Source organism: Cupressus sempervirens, chromosome 1 (assembly GCF_028749045.1).
Source record: "Cupressus sempervirens isolate cs-2001-9-10 chromosome 1, ASM2874904v1, whole genome shotgun sequence".
Taxonomy (NCBI): Eukaryota; Viridiplantae; Streptophyta; class Pinopsida; order Cupressales; family Cupressaceae; genus Cupressus; species Cupressus sempervirens.
In genome coordinates this window covers 266234691-266250344 of record NC_143118.1, presented here as the reverse complement: position 1 = coordinate 266250344, position 15654 = coordinate 266234691, and the positions used below count along the sequence as shown (strand labels likewise).

At 35.6% G+C, this 15654-nt stretch overlaps 1 protein-coding gene across 2 annotated transcripts in view; it reads left to right on the top strand.

Annotated features, from left to right (window-relative positions):
* Positions 1–15654, top strand: part of LOC149577142 (cyclin-dependent kinase D-2-like) — a 97006-nt gene that overhangs the window by 8136 nt on the left and 73216 nt on the right. The window lies entirely within an intron of this gene.

The window sequence follows — 15654 nt, the reverse complement described above, 5'->3', positions numbered from 1 at the left end:
TTCGTGGAGTGTAGTCTATTGTGCTTTTTTGAATGGATGATGGAGTGTGTGCTCCAATTCTTCTCAGCTGATGATGAACTAGCAACTTTATCAGTATTTCAATTTTGAAATTAGAGGGTTAAGAGTTACAAATAATGTTTTTAAACATAAATTCAATATTCATCAACTAAAATTTAGAAATTCGAATCTTTAGAGTTAGGAAACAAAACTTGTGAGATAACATTGATGCAATACTTTGTAGGTACTACTATGCTTCTTTATGGAAGTACCGCCAATTATGAGCATCAACATTATGCATCTCTGCAAGAGTGTTAAGACCACAATCATATGTGCTTGTGAAATTCATGAAGTTAGACCTCACTAGAAGTTGTATGTCTTTGAGAAATAATCTACCAAGACCACCTTGTACCCTTGAGCAACTTTAGGATCTTTATGTGCAGCAACTCTAGTGCTATTGTAGTCAAGGACCACTTGACTATAGTACTTAGGGCTCAATACGAAGGCAAGACGATGCAAATGAGTAGACATTTTGTTCCATCTCTCTACTACAATTTTCTATAGTTCCTTGAAGAATCTTTCTTTAGTATCTTGCTTGTTTTCATTTATGTTTTTTTTCGTATTCTAATCATTGAGTCAATATATCCACATTAGTGTATCATATCATGTTTAATATAGGCTCAATAATTCTCAGGAGGTACTCTGTACAATCCAACCAAGAGTTATCGAGTATCAGTGCCTTTGTATCGCTAGATTGCCTACATATGCTCGAATTAGAAGTGATTACCATTATAGATGATGTCTTACGAATCTTCACAAGTTGTCCAAACAATTGTGTTGGAGGCAAAAAGGGTCTCCTCAACCTACTTCAAAATCAAAATAATAATAAGTTAAATAAATAACCTAGAAATTTTACGAAAGTAAAACATACTTAAATTGTAAATAATTCTAACTTTTTCAAGAGCTCTTATCTTGAGAATTGTCTAAATATGCTTTATGACATATAGTGTGGGTGATGAACATTTGGATCCTCCTAGTCATCACCATACACTTGTTTGATCCATCTAATTTTGGTCCCATTTTTTTAGCATTAGGTTGAGTGAGAGTACATCACAAGGTGTCCAAAAAATGTAATCGCAATGTTCCTCAACCAATAATTCAACAACTCTACAGTTATTGGCATTGTCTGTTATTACCTGAACAATATTTTGAGTGCCAACTTGCTCAATGCTTAGAAATGAATTTTGGCAATAAATGGACTGTCCTTCACTTGCCCTTCACAATCCACTATTTTGAAAGACATAAAATTTGTAGTGGACGCTGCAATAACATTGATCAAAAGGCGATTTCTTGCATCTTTCCTTCCATCCAATGCTATGGACACACTTGTTTTGATCTATGAAACCCTAGCAAGCTTCAATGCATTGTCAACGTATTTCACCTCTTTGCCCAATAAGGTAGTTAACACTTCATATCTCGCGCTTTGGAACCCATTTGAGTTGTATTATCTAATCTTGCGATTTTTTGCCAATATGGTGAGTGAACAATATCAAATGACAATCCATTTGCATAATAGATGCATCTAGTTGTGTCTTGCTTTGCAATGTCTCTACCCTCATTGTGAAATTCTATTTTCGAGGACCCACCCTTTGATTTCTTACTTGACATTGGCTCTTGAGAAATATGCAAGAATATATAGAGAGAACTGATGCCATAGAGAGAGAAAGTACAAATGTGCTGTCACATATTGCTTTTTACAATGGCTACAAATCCAAACATGACCTTCTCCACCTAGTAGTTGTTGTACCATTTCCACATTTTTCCATAGTCTAGAGCTTGGGTTTGTTTTGAATCGAGAATTCCTAGAGCTAGAGGCACTTGCCATTCTATGAATCTATAAACAACATACAAACCCCTAAACCAAAATGAAAAAACAAAACAAAGCTAGAGAGCTCATTTCAGTTTTAAAAATAAATGCAAAGAAAAATATAAAAAACTAGCAAAAGCAACAAAAACCTACCTATTTCGATGAAATCTTCCTCTTCAGTGTCTTTGAGGAGCTCTCAACACTTGCAATTGTTGAATATATTGCATCATTTATAGGTTGCATATAATAAATGTTTCTTAGGTTGCTAAATTATTAACAACCTATTAAATTAGTGCTGCGAATATTGAGTTGTAGAAACAGCTTGATATGGTAAGGGAAGTAGTTTAGGAGGTTTCCTATAATATAGGATATGTAATTCTATGTATATGTGATATCCATTGAATGAAAGAAATGAAACATGTATATCTAGTTTTTAATTATTGCGACTTCATTGGTCGCTGGTCATATTTTCTTATATTGTATATGAGCAACATTATTCTCTGGGCCTATCATTTAGTAACTAGATAAGCACAAGGGTATATTGTCATTTGGAATGCATGTATCTAGTACTAAAATGAGTAAGCAACAAAGTGGGCGATAGAGGATGTATGGTGATATGATTTGTGTAGAGACTGTTTGAATGGGGAAGAGCTTTAGGATACAAAATTACTCAAAGGCATTCTTTCTTGGATTATTCTTAGCAGATCCAAATCAGGGAATTCCATTAGCCTAGTTTTTTTTTTCCACAAAATTAGCTCGAGTTTATTTTTCATTGGCACTTGGTTGGTGTTTATTGAAGGTCTTGTTTTTATGAGAAGGTTGTTCAGTAAATAAGTCTGTGGCAGATCCCTTGCATTTGTTTGTTTGAAGGGGCATTGGACAGGTTAATTGTCTTGGCACAAATTTCTTGAAGCTGATTGAGTGCTTGCTTTCTTATTGGGAGACAACGTGTCTCTGCATATTTCTCATATATCTTTGGTCGTTTCCTGTTCATTGGTGTTAAATTTACACTGGCATCAAGATCCGACATCTTCACTTCTTATTGTGGTTCCATTGATGAAGTCCCAAGGTGCTGGTGGAGAAGAAACTGTTGCAGCCAAGCTCTAAGATGATGATTTCTTGGGGTAGAAGAGTGGGACATATAGATTGTAGGATTTCTTGCACGGGAAGCATTGCATCTATATGAGACTGGATCTTGTGTCCATGATGCCCTCAAACATTATCCAAGAAGTCATTTAACATTCCATCATTTTTTCCAGTTCAAAAGGCTTATGAAGTTTTGAGAGTTTGAGCAAGGGTGAACGGACAAAATACAGCTGCCAAAGGATAATTTGCAAAAAGTGAATTTATAATCATTCTGCTAAATGAGATATTTTTGTTTCGAATTAACAATGGAGGTCCTTATGTTGTCCAAGTTATAACAGACAATGCAAAGAATTGTACAACAGCTGTTATCTTATTTGAGACACAATTCCCACATATATTCTGTTATTGAGAATGGTTCATAGCAATGCTTATTTATTCTGCTTAAATTGTAAATACCCATGTATGAAATCATGAAAACTGAATCATGATACTAACTTGTGAAAACTTGTTAGCATTTCGGTGTAAATATTGGGCTGCTATGATTTACATGCTTTCATTTTGTGTACATAACATATTTGTAGTTATTATAGAAATCGAAGGGGTGCTTTTTTATTGCCATTTTGACATATCTGAACCTTGAACCTGTGACCTTACGGAGACCACAAACTCAGCCTGGATAATGGAGGCGAATATTGTTTTACAAAATTTGAGGTCTGTTGTAAATATATGGCATTGTTACAGTCCATATGCATTGCTGCAAAATGGAGTTATATTGATGGAGAGAGTTTGGAGCATGCTTAGTGGAGCTTGCTTGGAGCAGAAATTTTGGGTTGAATTTGAAAGCACTGCATGGTATATAATTTATCACTCTCATGTATATTCTGATGACAAGACACCACATGAAGCTTGGAAAATTAAAAAACATCATCTAGGACATCATAAAGTCTTTGGTTGTGAAACACGTTCATGTCTTTAAAAAAATATTAAATTGGATTTCAATGTTGAAAAATATATTTTTCACTAGTTATTCTAAGAATGTAAAAGGCTATAAGCTTTGGAATCAAATGACATAATACAATTTGTATAAGAAATGTGATTTTGAGGGAAATTGGTGTGTTTCAAAGACTAGAATAACCGAGGAACAAAAGGGGTAATAAGATGAATTTTGAAATCAAAGGAGAGGAAAATGCATTTGAAAAGGAAATTGGATGTAGTGGACAAAATAAATTTAGAAGAGCATTCCAAAGAAGTGTGATGTCTAGTTTCCAAAATAGGATTAATAATAAATATTAATAAAAATATATATAATTTAGTTACAAGCAGATGAAAACCCACTGAATATAATTACAACAATGAAGATTGATGGTCATCAAGAAAAACAACTATTAGGATTGCCTTGGCTAAAACACTGATTAATGCTAAAAAATGATTATCGATGGGATACCAGTAGCACATTGAATTGATAAGTAGCAGCAGTTACCATCAATCATTTGTTATAATAAGTGAACATTGCTGATAATATCATAATAGTGACTAATCAACACAACATCTGACAGAAAGTAACATAACTATGACATCAAGATCACCACACATAATTGTACCTTACGGAACAGTACTATACTTCAATAACGAGAGTTGTGATGTTAATAAGAAAACTTGCAGTTTATTGTGCACACACACACACACATATATTACCATGCAATTTCGTTGGCAGTAGAGACTTTCATGGGAATTGCCACACACAAATAGTTGATACCATCACTTGGTAGTGATTGTGAATTAAGATATGCCACACACAAATAGTTGATACCATCCCTTGGTAGTGATTGTGAATTAAGATATTCTCACCAAGTGTGGATGTGGCAATATCCTAAATCTAGGATCTCCATTATAACTCCTAGAGATCTGAAACCACTCTCATACCTCCTGACAGTATATACATATAAAATAACTTAAAGTATAAGAGGAGAAACTTAAATGCTATATTTTATGTTCTGCCATGCCCCTTCACTCTCTCATTTCCGCCCTGCCGCTTGAGCCTTTGAATTCCGTCTTGACACATAGCCCCTTTAATTCTGGTATGCCCCATACTCTCAATCCCAACTCGCCCCATGACACTAGTATTCTGAACTCGTCCAATTGCATGAAAATTTTGATTTGAAGCTGGGAGGTTGGCCTTGGAGGATTTAATATTGTTGAATTTTGAAGTGAAAATCATCGAACGCCAAGTAAGCATTAATTATTAGCAATCAAATGTTTAAAGATTTTTTTTCTTATCAATTGCAAATGACACTAAAGGGCCACAAACTTAATATGAAAGGCCATAATTCTAATAATTCTAATGAAGAGATGGTTTTGACTTGATTATTTTGTTTCTCCAAGACCAAGTCGGCCTTATTGAAGGGACATGCCACTTGAGCATCAAAGAAAATAAATTTGGTTTTGAATTGGATTCAACATCCAATTCAAAATAATCTCTCAAGTGCACATCGAAGCAAAGCTTTCTTCTCTCTAAGCTAGTTGCAGAATGGTGTGAAGAGCTCTTTGATTTGGTGATAGGGGTGTCTTGGTCCGGTGAGGAAAGAGAGACTCCAGATTTGCTAAAAATTAACACAGAAGATGATTGATTTGGTGATAGGTGTTTTAGGGCTAAAATTCCTAGCGAATAAGCTCAGCTGGAGGCTAAACATGGAGACCATTTTAATGGTTATAGAATGGGGTTTAGAACTTGGAGAAGTTGAGATTGTTTGTTGGGTGGCCAAGTAATTGTTTGAAGAATATTTATTGCTGGGGCTAGATTCAATTCTAGAGTGGGCAATGCCAGGTGTATGTATGGTATTTTGAAGAGATGTTAGATGAAGAAGAGGTGAGAAACCATGGGATCATTTTGTTCATTCGTTGGATGGGGAAAGTAGACAAAGAAGAATATAAGTTACAAATTTTGTTTAAGGAAATGTAGATTGAACTTAGTTGGCATGAATTTGAGTTGGATGTAATAGCGCTAGCCTTTCCTAATGTAGTGCCTCATTGTCTAAGGACATGAGCAGGCACGAGAGCCTGAAATGGAAAAATGTTAAAGACCTTAGGATTTAGGATTTTTGGTTAGTTTGGTAATGGGTGTCGGTTTAGTTTAAGCCGCAAAGTAATTTTGTAATCTCTCTCTGTAAGTTGGTTTTGTAATTTTTTATGCAGGTTCACAGTTCCTAATATGTAATTATGAATTTTGGCCATTATGTGTGGGATGATGGATTTTGGTGATGGTCTTTAAGAATGTTACTACTTTTTTGATTAGGAGTGAAGACATTTTGAGTTGTTCACATGTAGTAGATATGATTTTTCTTTGGGTTGAATCATATAGGTGGAAGGAAAGTCATATAAAGGTTTAAGGTCCTACCAAATGTAATGATGTAAACTCTTATTACTACTAATAAAATACATATATTCCTGAGCAAAAGAAAAAGAGAGGAGTAGAGCGAATTTCTTTTACAACAACAAAATATTCATGAATCATTTGAATTTGAGAACACAACATTTATATTTGGAAGCTAATTCAAGCCACTTCTCAAATTTGGGCAATTCAAATGGAATCAAAGTCCGATGTAGTCAACAAAATCAGGCTATAAATTTGAATTACTTGTAGATCAGAGGATTCTAAACTCAAGACTTTTTTTGTGATTGGTGATAATATTTTTTTAATTTAATATCAAAAGAAGGATTACATATGAAGCTACTAAAAATGGCAGCATTCTCTCTGCATCTTCACCAAAATTCTAAAATTCTGCTACCCATCCCCTGCTATGATGCCCCTTGGGCTTACATTACAATCATATTTCAAAAGACATCACTTGCAACTACTTTCCTCACTCCTACAGATTTATCAATACAAAACATTACATATTCAAACAAACATACTGCAGAGAATATAATGCCCATATAACAAAATTGGGCCTACCAGAGACAGTAACCGAAAAACCAAAAACCAACAAGTAACACAGGCCCACTATCTTGAGCCACTTTTGCATCATTTCATCCTTTGACAAATTTAGAATAAAGGTGGCAGCATGAGTGTCCACCTTGCACTTCTTCTTTTCTTTTACCTGCTTCACAATGGCTTCAGCTCCATCTGGTTGCAGTTTGGCAATCAACTTCTGAGGTGTCAATTTCATATTTCTCTGCCTTTTTTTCTCAGTCAGTTCCCTTTCTACATCCATGTCCCTAACATACATCAACAACTCTTCCCATCCTTCCCTGGGAACTTCAATCTGGTGCTCTTAAAGCATAGATGAACTCCAAACAATGAAATGTTGAAACTCTTTGGATGCTTCCTCGATGACCTGCCATGGTCCTTGTCCAATTCTCGCACTACCCCTGTCTCTGCACGTCCCATTGCCGGGATTGTTCCACTCAACCACTGGGGCTTAACACAAACATAACATTCAGGGCTTCCTCCCTTTTACCAAGTTGCAAAGCCCATGCCAGAAAGAGGGACAAAATACCCAAATTCGTGCAGGGCCTTAGATCATCTTTCATGTATTCATTGCCAAAAGGCTTCCAAATACACCTCCAAAACCTTTCATCGTCAAACTTGAAAATCTCCCTTTGCCTTTTCACTGTTGTCTCCCCTCTAAACGTGGGCAATTGGTTGGGAGAGTTCAATGAAAAATTTGCTTCCATGATCCATTCTCGGCACCAATAGCCCACTATAGCAGTCACATTCAAAATGTACCCTCAACGCTGTTCAAAACTTCTAATATAGGGCTTTGAACACTCTAGAAAATACCCAATGCCTACCTCAGCAAGCATGATAAAGGATGGTGAGCTCCTTCTTCGGTCATCATTACCAAATAAACCACATTTTAATCATGAGAATCTCATCCCCAATATGAGTTCAGTGTCGTCTAATGTCTCAAAACAGCTGGCCCCACTTTCCTGAATGTACTCATTCCATTCGTAGTTAATTGATCCCTTAGTGCCACCAACTTCACATATTACACTAAATCTTTTAAATGAACATTTCTGTAATCTTCTAAAAATTCAAATCCTTCTTGATTTGGAGCATGTACTCCCAGGTTAGATAGTCTATCTGCAATGTCATTTGCCCCCAACAGAATGTGTTACTTTAAAGTTTAAACTCTTCAAATGTCTCTAGCAGAACCTTTATTCTTCAAATATGCTTATTCAAATACCATGCATCCAACTCTCCTTTAACGATCCCATTTATTATTATCTGCGAATCACCTTCCAGATGAAGTTTCTTCACACCCAATTTCTTTGCCATGAAAAGTGCATTTACTGCCACAAGACATTCAGCTTCATTGTTAGTTCCTCTCACTAGTTTCTTCGCTCCTATTATCTGAATATAACCTCTCTCATCTCTTGCTACATAGCCTGCCCCCGGAGGGTCAGGGTTGCCCTTAGAGGCCCGGTCAAAATTAATTTTAATCCACCATGATTCTTGAGGTCTCAAGAGTCAAAACTTCTTTTATATCCCTTACACTACGAGGTTGAATCCTCACTGGCCCAGTAACAAGTCTGAATTTGATCAGAGGCCAATTTGCCTGTATCCAACTATCATTTTGATTGAGTGGAACCTTGTTTGTGTTAATTTGTGCCACAACATTGCTTACCAGTTCTGATATGGCTTGTTCCTATCTCATTTGGAATCTTACTCTATCCTTGTCTCTGTCCTGATAGATCCTCCGATTCCATTCATTCCAGAGCTCCCACAACGTTGTTGAGGGACAACATGCCAGATAGCAAAAAAAGTGGTTTCCACCTTTGGGATGTACGGGAAGCCTTATCAATTCCGCAAATTTTTGGGCATTGGGCCTTGCCACCCCAGCTGTCGAATAACAAATTTCTAGCTAGCCTGTGAAAATTCACAATTGAGGAGAAGATGGTCTAAGGTCTCCTCATCTTTGCTACAAAGAAAGCACTTGAAAGGTCCAACAAAGCTCATCTTTTTTAGTCTATCTCCTGTTAAAATTCTCCCTCGCCCAACAAGCCAAGTGAAAGCTTCGGCCTTTGGCAAACAGAATTTGTTCCCACACACCCATTCCCCCATTCCTCATTTCTGGCCTCGTTCTCTAACAGTGAGTATCCAACTTTCACAGAATATTGCCCACTTTTGATGCACACCACACAATTTCGTCAGGTTCATTAGACCAGACCACAGATCGTTCAACATCTCAATCAGCAGCAAAGTGAATTAATTTTTCCATGTGAATTGGAAATGGTGATAAAATTGTGTGAAATTCAACTCAAGTGTCTATCTGATCATAATCAGATTTTCACAAATAAAATTTAAGATCTGGGCTGGGAACTCAGTTTTACTGCAGTCACTGTCAAGCAATGCATTCGATTGAAAAGGGGCTGTAATGATGTTTTTGGGGGATCAAATTCAAGTTTGACAAGCATGATCAAATTGTTCAAAGAATCACAACTGTAGCAGCAAGTAGATGAGCCAGATTTTGAAGTCAAAAAATACCTCATCCTGAATCCTGATTTCTTAAAATATTAACTTCTCTTGTTTTGAATACAAATGTGATGTATAGCGAGACGATGTTGTTTAGCAAGGTTCGGTGTCTTTTCTTAGCCATGTTGACAACATTTTGAAAAAGTTAGAAAATGGTTGGAACTAAATTGACCAACCAACAAGAATAAATAACTTCTGATTCTTTCTTGAAGCATAGCATGAATAGACGCTTGAAATTCTCAAAGAAAAGCATGAGTAAATTAAAAGAATATATCTTGTGTTGAATGATCATAATCTGAAGAGAGATTAGGTTGTGTTGCAAGGAAGAGTGAGTATAAGAAATTGAAGACAATAAAGATTCCATTATATTGAATCCTTTATTTCAGAGTGAGGAGGTGAGGCAATTTCTTTTCAGTGTGCTAAAGATTTTTGGATGATAGGTTTATGGTTATTGATCTGTTCAATTTTGGTGTCAAATGGAAGTAATTAAAAGTAGAGCTACAGGTATACTTATGTTTGTATATTGACAATCTGCATAAATTTGGTAATTCTGATTAAGCCCGAGTTTTGCTTCTGGGTTAAAAGTTTCTGTTGTCAGAATTCTATAACAGTTTGGTTTGCTGGATAATCAGAAACTATTCAAACTTAATTTGGTTTCAATTTAGTCATTTCTTGTTCAGGATTCTGAATACTTGTTTTGGAGAATTTCTAATCACTGCAGTCTGCAAAATGATATGCATTTCAGATTGAATTTATTGTACATAGAGGTTATCAATATCAGGTCACAGTATCAGTATCAGGATGAAAAGATCAGTTAAGAAATTCTCAGATGTGAAATTTGTTCAATATGTGTTCAGATATGATTTGGAGTGTAATTTGATCTTTAAACATATATAAGTTGTGTTTAGGTTTGTACTCAGACTGTTTGAGTAGGTGGTAAAGATTGTAATTGGTTTCAGATTTGTAAGGCTGGAGTAGGACAGTAGATCTGAGCTGGATTTTCTCATTGGGCCCTTGATTGGTGCCTTTTTCTATAAGCTTCTAACTAATCAATTTTCTCATTGGTTTATAAAAGCATTGTAATTTTCTTATTGACCCACAATGTGGTGCTCAATTGTAATTGGCTAGCATTTAATGCTTAGCTCTTGGGTAGGTCAGGGTTATGCTGTTTAAATCTTGGCCTTTGATTTCAAATTAATCTCAACCGCACATCGTATTGGGAACTATAATAAAAAGGCTTGCTCTCCTCATTTGTAAAGGAGAGGCTTGGAGAAATTGTTGCCATAATGCCATCAAAGTAATTGCTAGTTCTTTGTTGGTTCTAAAGTTTCTTTAACAGTCATCTTAGTTTGTCTTTAGTTTATTAGGTAGTTTCTATTTGTCTTTTACTAACGATTGTTTCTTTTAGAAACATTGTTTCTGTAAATCTATATAAGGAGCCTTCATCTCCTTTCTTTAATATGACTACAACATTGATTACCATAACAAGGAATCATACTAGGTTGATGGGATTTCATAAAATTTGGCTAAATTTTTAAAGAAAAATTCAAGCCTCATCTAATCTAGAATTTTTTTTCCAGTTTTTTTTTTTTGTTTTTTTAAATCAATTTTTAAAAATAAAAATCTTAATAGGTACTTTGATAAAATTTGTGGTTCATATTTGAAGATTTTTGCTCAAAATTGTGAGCCTAGTCAAGGGTTTTGATTGCACAATTTCTTCGTTTGGGCAAAAGTCTCTATTTTTGAAGGTTGCTATAGTATTTGCATGTCCTTGCATGTACTTGTATGCGCTTGCATGTGCTGTTTTACCATGCAAAGTCTCATGTTTTGCTGCATGAAGATTTTTCTGATGGGTTTTCATAATTTTTTCCTCACTATTTTTGATTCTGTAATTTGCAAAGGTGTGTGGGATTCCTTTGTCGGTTTATAATTTTTTCTTCAAAAATTATCTAATGGGTTTATAATTTTTTAAACGTTGGGTGTACTATTTGATCCGTGTCGCAGATTATATCGTTTGGTTCTGGTTGTTTTTTCACCTCAACAATTGTGTTTGGTTTTTCTGATTTCTCTCCTTAAAGAATTATGGCTTTTTGGGGCATCGTGCTCATCTAAAAGTTCATTGGTTTGTCAAATTTTCTTCAAAATTGTGCTGCTTGTTCTCAATGTTTGTCCGTCTCTAGGGAAAGCAACTTTGTTATCCAACATTAGTTTGGATGTTTTGTGATTTTTGGTCAGATCTTTTGCTGATTTTGGGAGGGTTGGTGGCAAACTCATCTCAGTTGTAGAATCAATGGTAGGCTCTTGTCTCTTGTTGCATAGCATTCTGAAGAAAGGGGCACCTTATTTATTCTTTTCTAGATGGAATTTGGCTTCTTGATTGTTAAGGAATATGGATCTGTGATAGAGAATTTTAATATTCTTGTAATATCAGATTATCTCAGATTTATATATTGATATTCTTCCTTGAATATAATATGTTATTAGGCTTTGTATTATATATATATCTCAGACTTGACTGAGATTATATATATATATATAGTGATTGCCAATATATTTATTCTGAATTGTACCAAGAATATCATCATAATCTCTGACTTGATTGATCACAATGTATTGCCTTGAATAATAATGAAGTATGCAATATTGAATGACTGCTGTAGATAACAGTTCTACCACTTTTATTGATTTTGTTTTTCCAGCAATCATCGATATTCATAATATATACATATATAGTCCATCTTGAGACATAAGTTAGCATGGCCTTTGACACATTTTGGGACAACAATTTGATGAAGTCTGTTATGGTAATAAATCAACATCTCAAAAGAAACAACACAAGTAGCATCATGATTCCCAGCCCATTTTGGGACAACAACTTAATGAAGTTGATCATGATGTTTTTGTTATAATAATAACCGCCACAGTTTGGGATAACAACTTAATGAAGTCATATGATAACAAGACAATCTATTGTGAAGGTTGTCACTTTACTATAAAGACCTTACACTCAAAAGAAAGATTGTCATATTTCACGATACACGTGCACAAAAGTAATCACCAAAAATATTTATATATATTAAACAAAACTGAGTTTTAATCTCAGGAGTTACATTTACATCTTAGCCATACCAAATTTACCTCAGAAATATTCCACTTTTAATTTTGCAAGAGGTTTGGTGAATATGTCAGCAGTGCGCTCTTCAGTGCTGATATATGCCAACTTGATAACATTTCTGTCCACCATATTGCTTATGTGGTGGTAGAGAATTTCTATATGCTTGGACTTGTTATGGAAGACTAGATTTATAGAGAGTTTAATGCAGCTTTGATTATCATAATGGATAATTGTGGGATTCAGGGGTTTTCCAAATAGTCCGACCAATAACTTTCTTAACCACATTGCTTCCCGAGCTCCCATAGATGCTACTATGTATTATGCTTCTGTAGAACTATGAGCAACTGCACATTGCTTCCTGTTAAACCAAGATACCATTGCAGATCCACGACTAAAACATCCTGTAGTGCTCTTCCAATCAATAAAATTCTTGACCCAGCCAAAATAAGAAAATCCAAGAAGTTGTAGCTCAACATGGTCATATTTTAGACTAAGTCCAATAGTGCCTCGTAAGTACCTCAAAATGGGCTTGGCTGCCATGAGATGGATCTTCTTAGGTTCACACATAAATTGACTTAGTGAGTTGGTAGCATAACATATATCAGGATGATTATTCATCAAGTACATTAGAGATCCAATAATCTATCTTTAGTACATAGGATCAACAGCTTCAGATTCAAACCCTTCACTTTTGAGCTTAAGAAGATTTGTCTACATTGGTGTGGACAATGGTTTACAATCCATCATGCCAAATTTGTTTAATATATCAATAGTATACGTGCCTTGATTTAGGAAGATACAGTCTTTCTTCTGCCATACTTCTAACCCCAAAAAGTAGTGAAGCATATCTAAATCTTTCATTTCAAATTTAGATGTAAGTTCTTGTTCACACTTCACAATAAGGTGATCTTCACCTATTATTAGAAGTTCATCAACATAAAGAACAAGTATTATCATATCACCCTTTGATTCTTTGAAGTATATATTAGGGTTAGCTTCATTTCTTGAGTACCCTAATTTGATAAGATAACTACCAATTCTCTCATATCATGCCATGGGGGCTTGTTTAAGACCATAAATAGCTTTCTTTAGTTTTCATACATGTGTGTTCCTGTCATGAATAACAACCCTGCTGGTCCAAGTATACTTCTTAAATGACACCATTTAGAAATGTTATCTTTACATCCATCTGATGTATCTTCCACCCTTTGGAAGCAACAATTGCAATAATGGTTCTGATAGATGCATATCGAGCAATAAGAGAAAATGTTTCCTCATAATCAATTCCAACCTTTTGGGAGAATCTTGTGGCCACAAATCTAGCCTTATGTTTTTCAATACTGCCATCAGGTACTTGTTTGATTTTAAATAGCTACTTTGAGGAGACAATAGATTTGTCTTTGGGTCTTGGTACTTGTTGATGTCAGTTTTGTACCACTACATAACATATAGCAATTGAACACTTGATATGGAATATCAAATCCTCAATGCCTCTTTTGAAAAGTTAATACTCATGAAGACATAAGCAAAACTATAATGTTCCTTACACCTATGGATACTAACTCAGTATATCGATGTGATTTGCTGGTAATCACATAGGCGGGCTTACGTTATTCATTCAAAGATAACTTGGTGGTATTTCGCTTGCTTGACTTGTTCTTTTCTCCTTGATCACTTTCACTTTCAACTACTCCTACCACTAAATGCTTATTGCTCTACTACTACTCCTATGGATGGAGAAATTAGGAAATGGATGGGGATCTAACCAAATGAAAGCTTGCCAGTGGCACTACCTCCATTGGTGCGATGATTCTAAGGGATACTCTTAGGATTTTCACACTAACACCTATCTTCCAACCCAACTTGAAGTGCAAGCGGAAAGATGATATCCACGTAGAACTTAGGAGCGATTGGACTAGATTACCACACAAGGCTTCGATGCTAGTGGCTTAGTATATAGGTCCCTACCAAACATTCGCTAACATCACTATACAATTAGCCATCTACTTCTACTCTAACAACATGAAATGAAATCCTACTTTAATTTGAGAGATGAGAAGAACCATGCAATAAACCAAAATGATCATGTATATCCACCATGCAAGCCACAACAATGAATAGAGAACAATTTTGATAGTATTTTGGCAACAACTCTCCAACATAACTCCCTCACAAATGAGAGCAAAATGGCCTTATATAGAGGCTCCAAATTACAATGAATGACTGAGATTAAGAGGCAAAATCAAGGGCCAAGATTATATCTTACAAATCCTAATTAGGGTCACCATTATTCAACCAATTACATGAGGGCACCAACTTTGTGGGCCAATGAGAAAATTACAATAATTTGTCAACCAATGAGAACATAGGACACTTGGCATGATTTGATTGCATGCACATGAAAGTGCCACCTCATCAACCTTATCTTATAAATTTATTCAATCCTTGAGATAAGGTGAAGCCTTGGATGCTTGAGCTCGTCCTTAGAAACTTTCTCATCACCACTCGAACTTGCCTGTACTTGATGTCCTAACCTTGAAAGGATGAGGTCTTCATGCACTTGGGGTAATCTTGCCTTGGCCTCAATGGCTTCCCTAGATGTGAACTTCTTTGCAACTTGAGAGCCTTGATCTTGGCCACTACCTTGAAATCGAACTTAACCTCCTCCATTATCTTGGCCTTCCTTAACCTTCCTGGTCTTCCAACTTTCCCATTCGAATCCAATCAAGCTAGCTTGCACAAATAGCCAAGCCTTGCCTAGCCTTAAATATTTTCAAATCTATTCTACTAATCTACTCTTTCTTGAAATTGTGGGGCTTCTTGAATCTCAATCTTCAATCAAATCACCCGATTTCATTCTTCACTAAAGCTCGCACTTCAACCTTTGTCGGCTTGCAATCAAATAGAAGGGCTCGGACCCCATGTGGAATTGCTTCTAGTTTTGCACTGCCCTAAGTTGTAATTCTAGATTTTCACTTATAATTCTAGCCCAATCAAATTTGCCCTTTCCATTTACAATTTCATCAATAAAGTAATACATCCAATTCTCGAATTGCATACCTTGTGAGATGCCCATGACTCAGTTGAGCATCACAATGAGGTCACCATACTCTG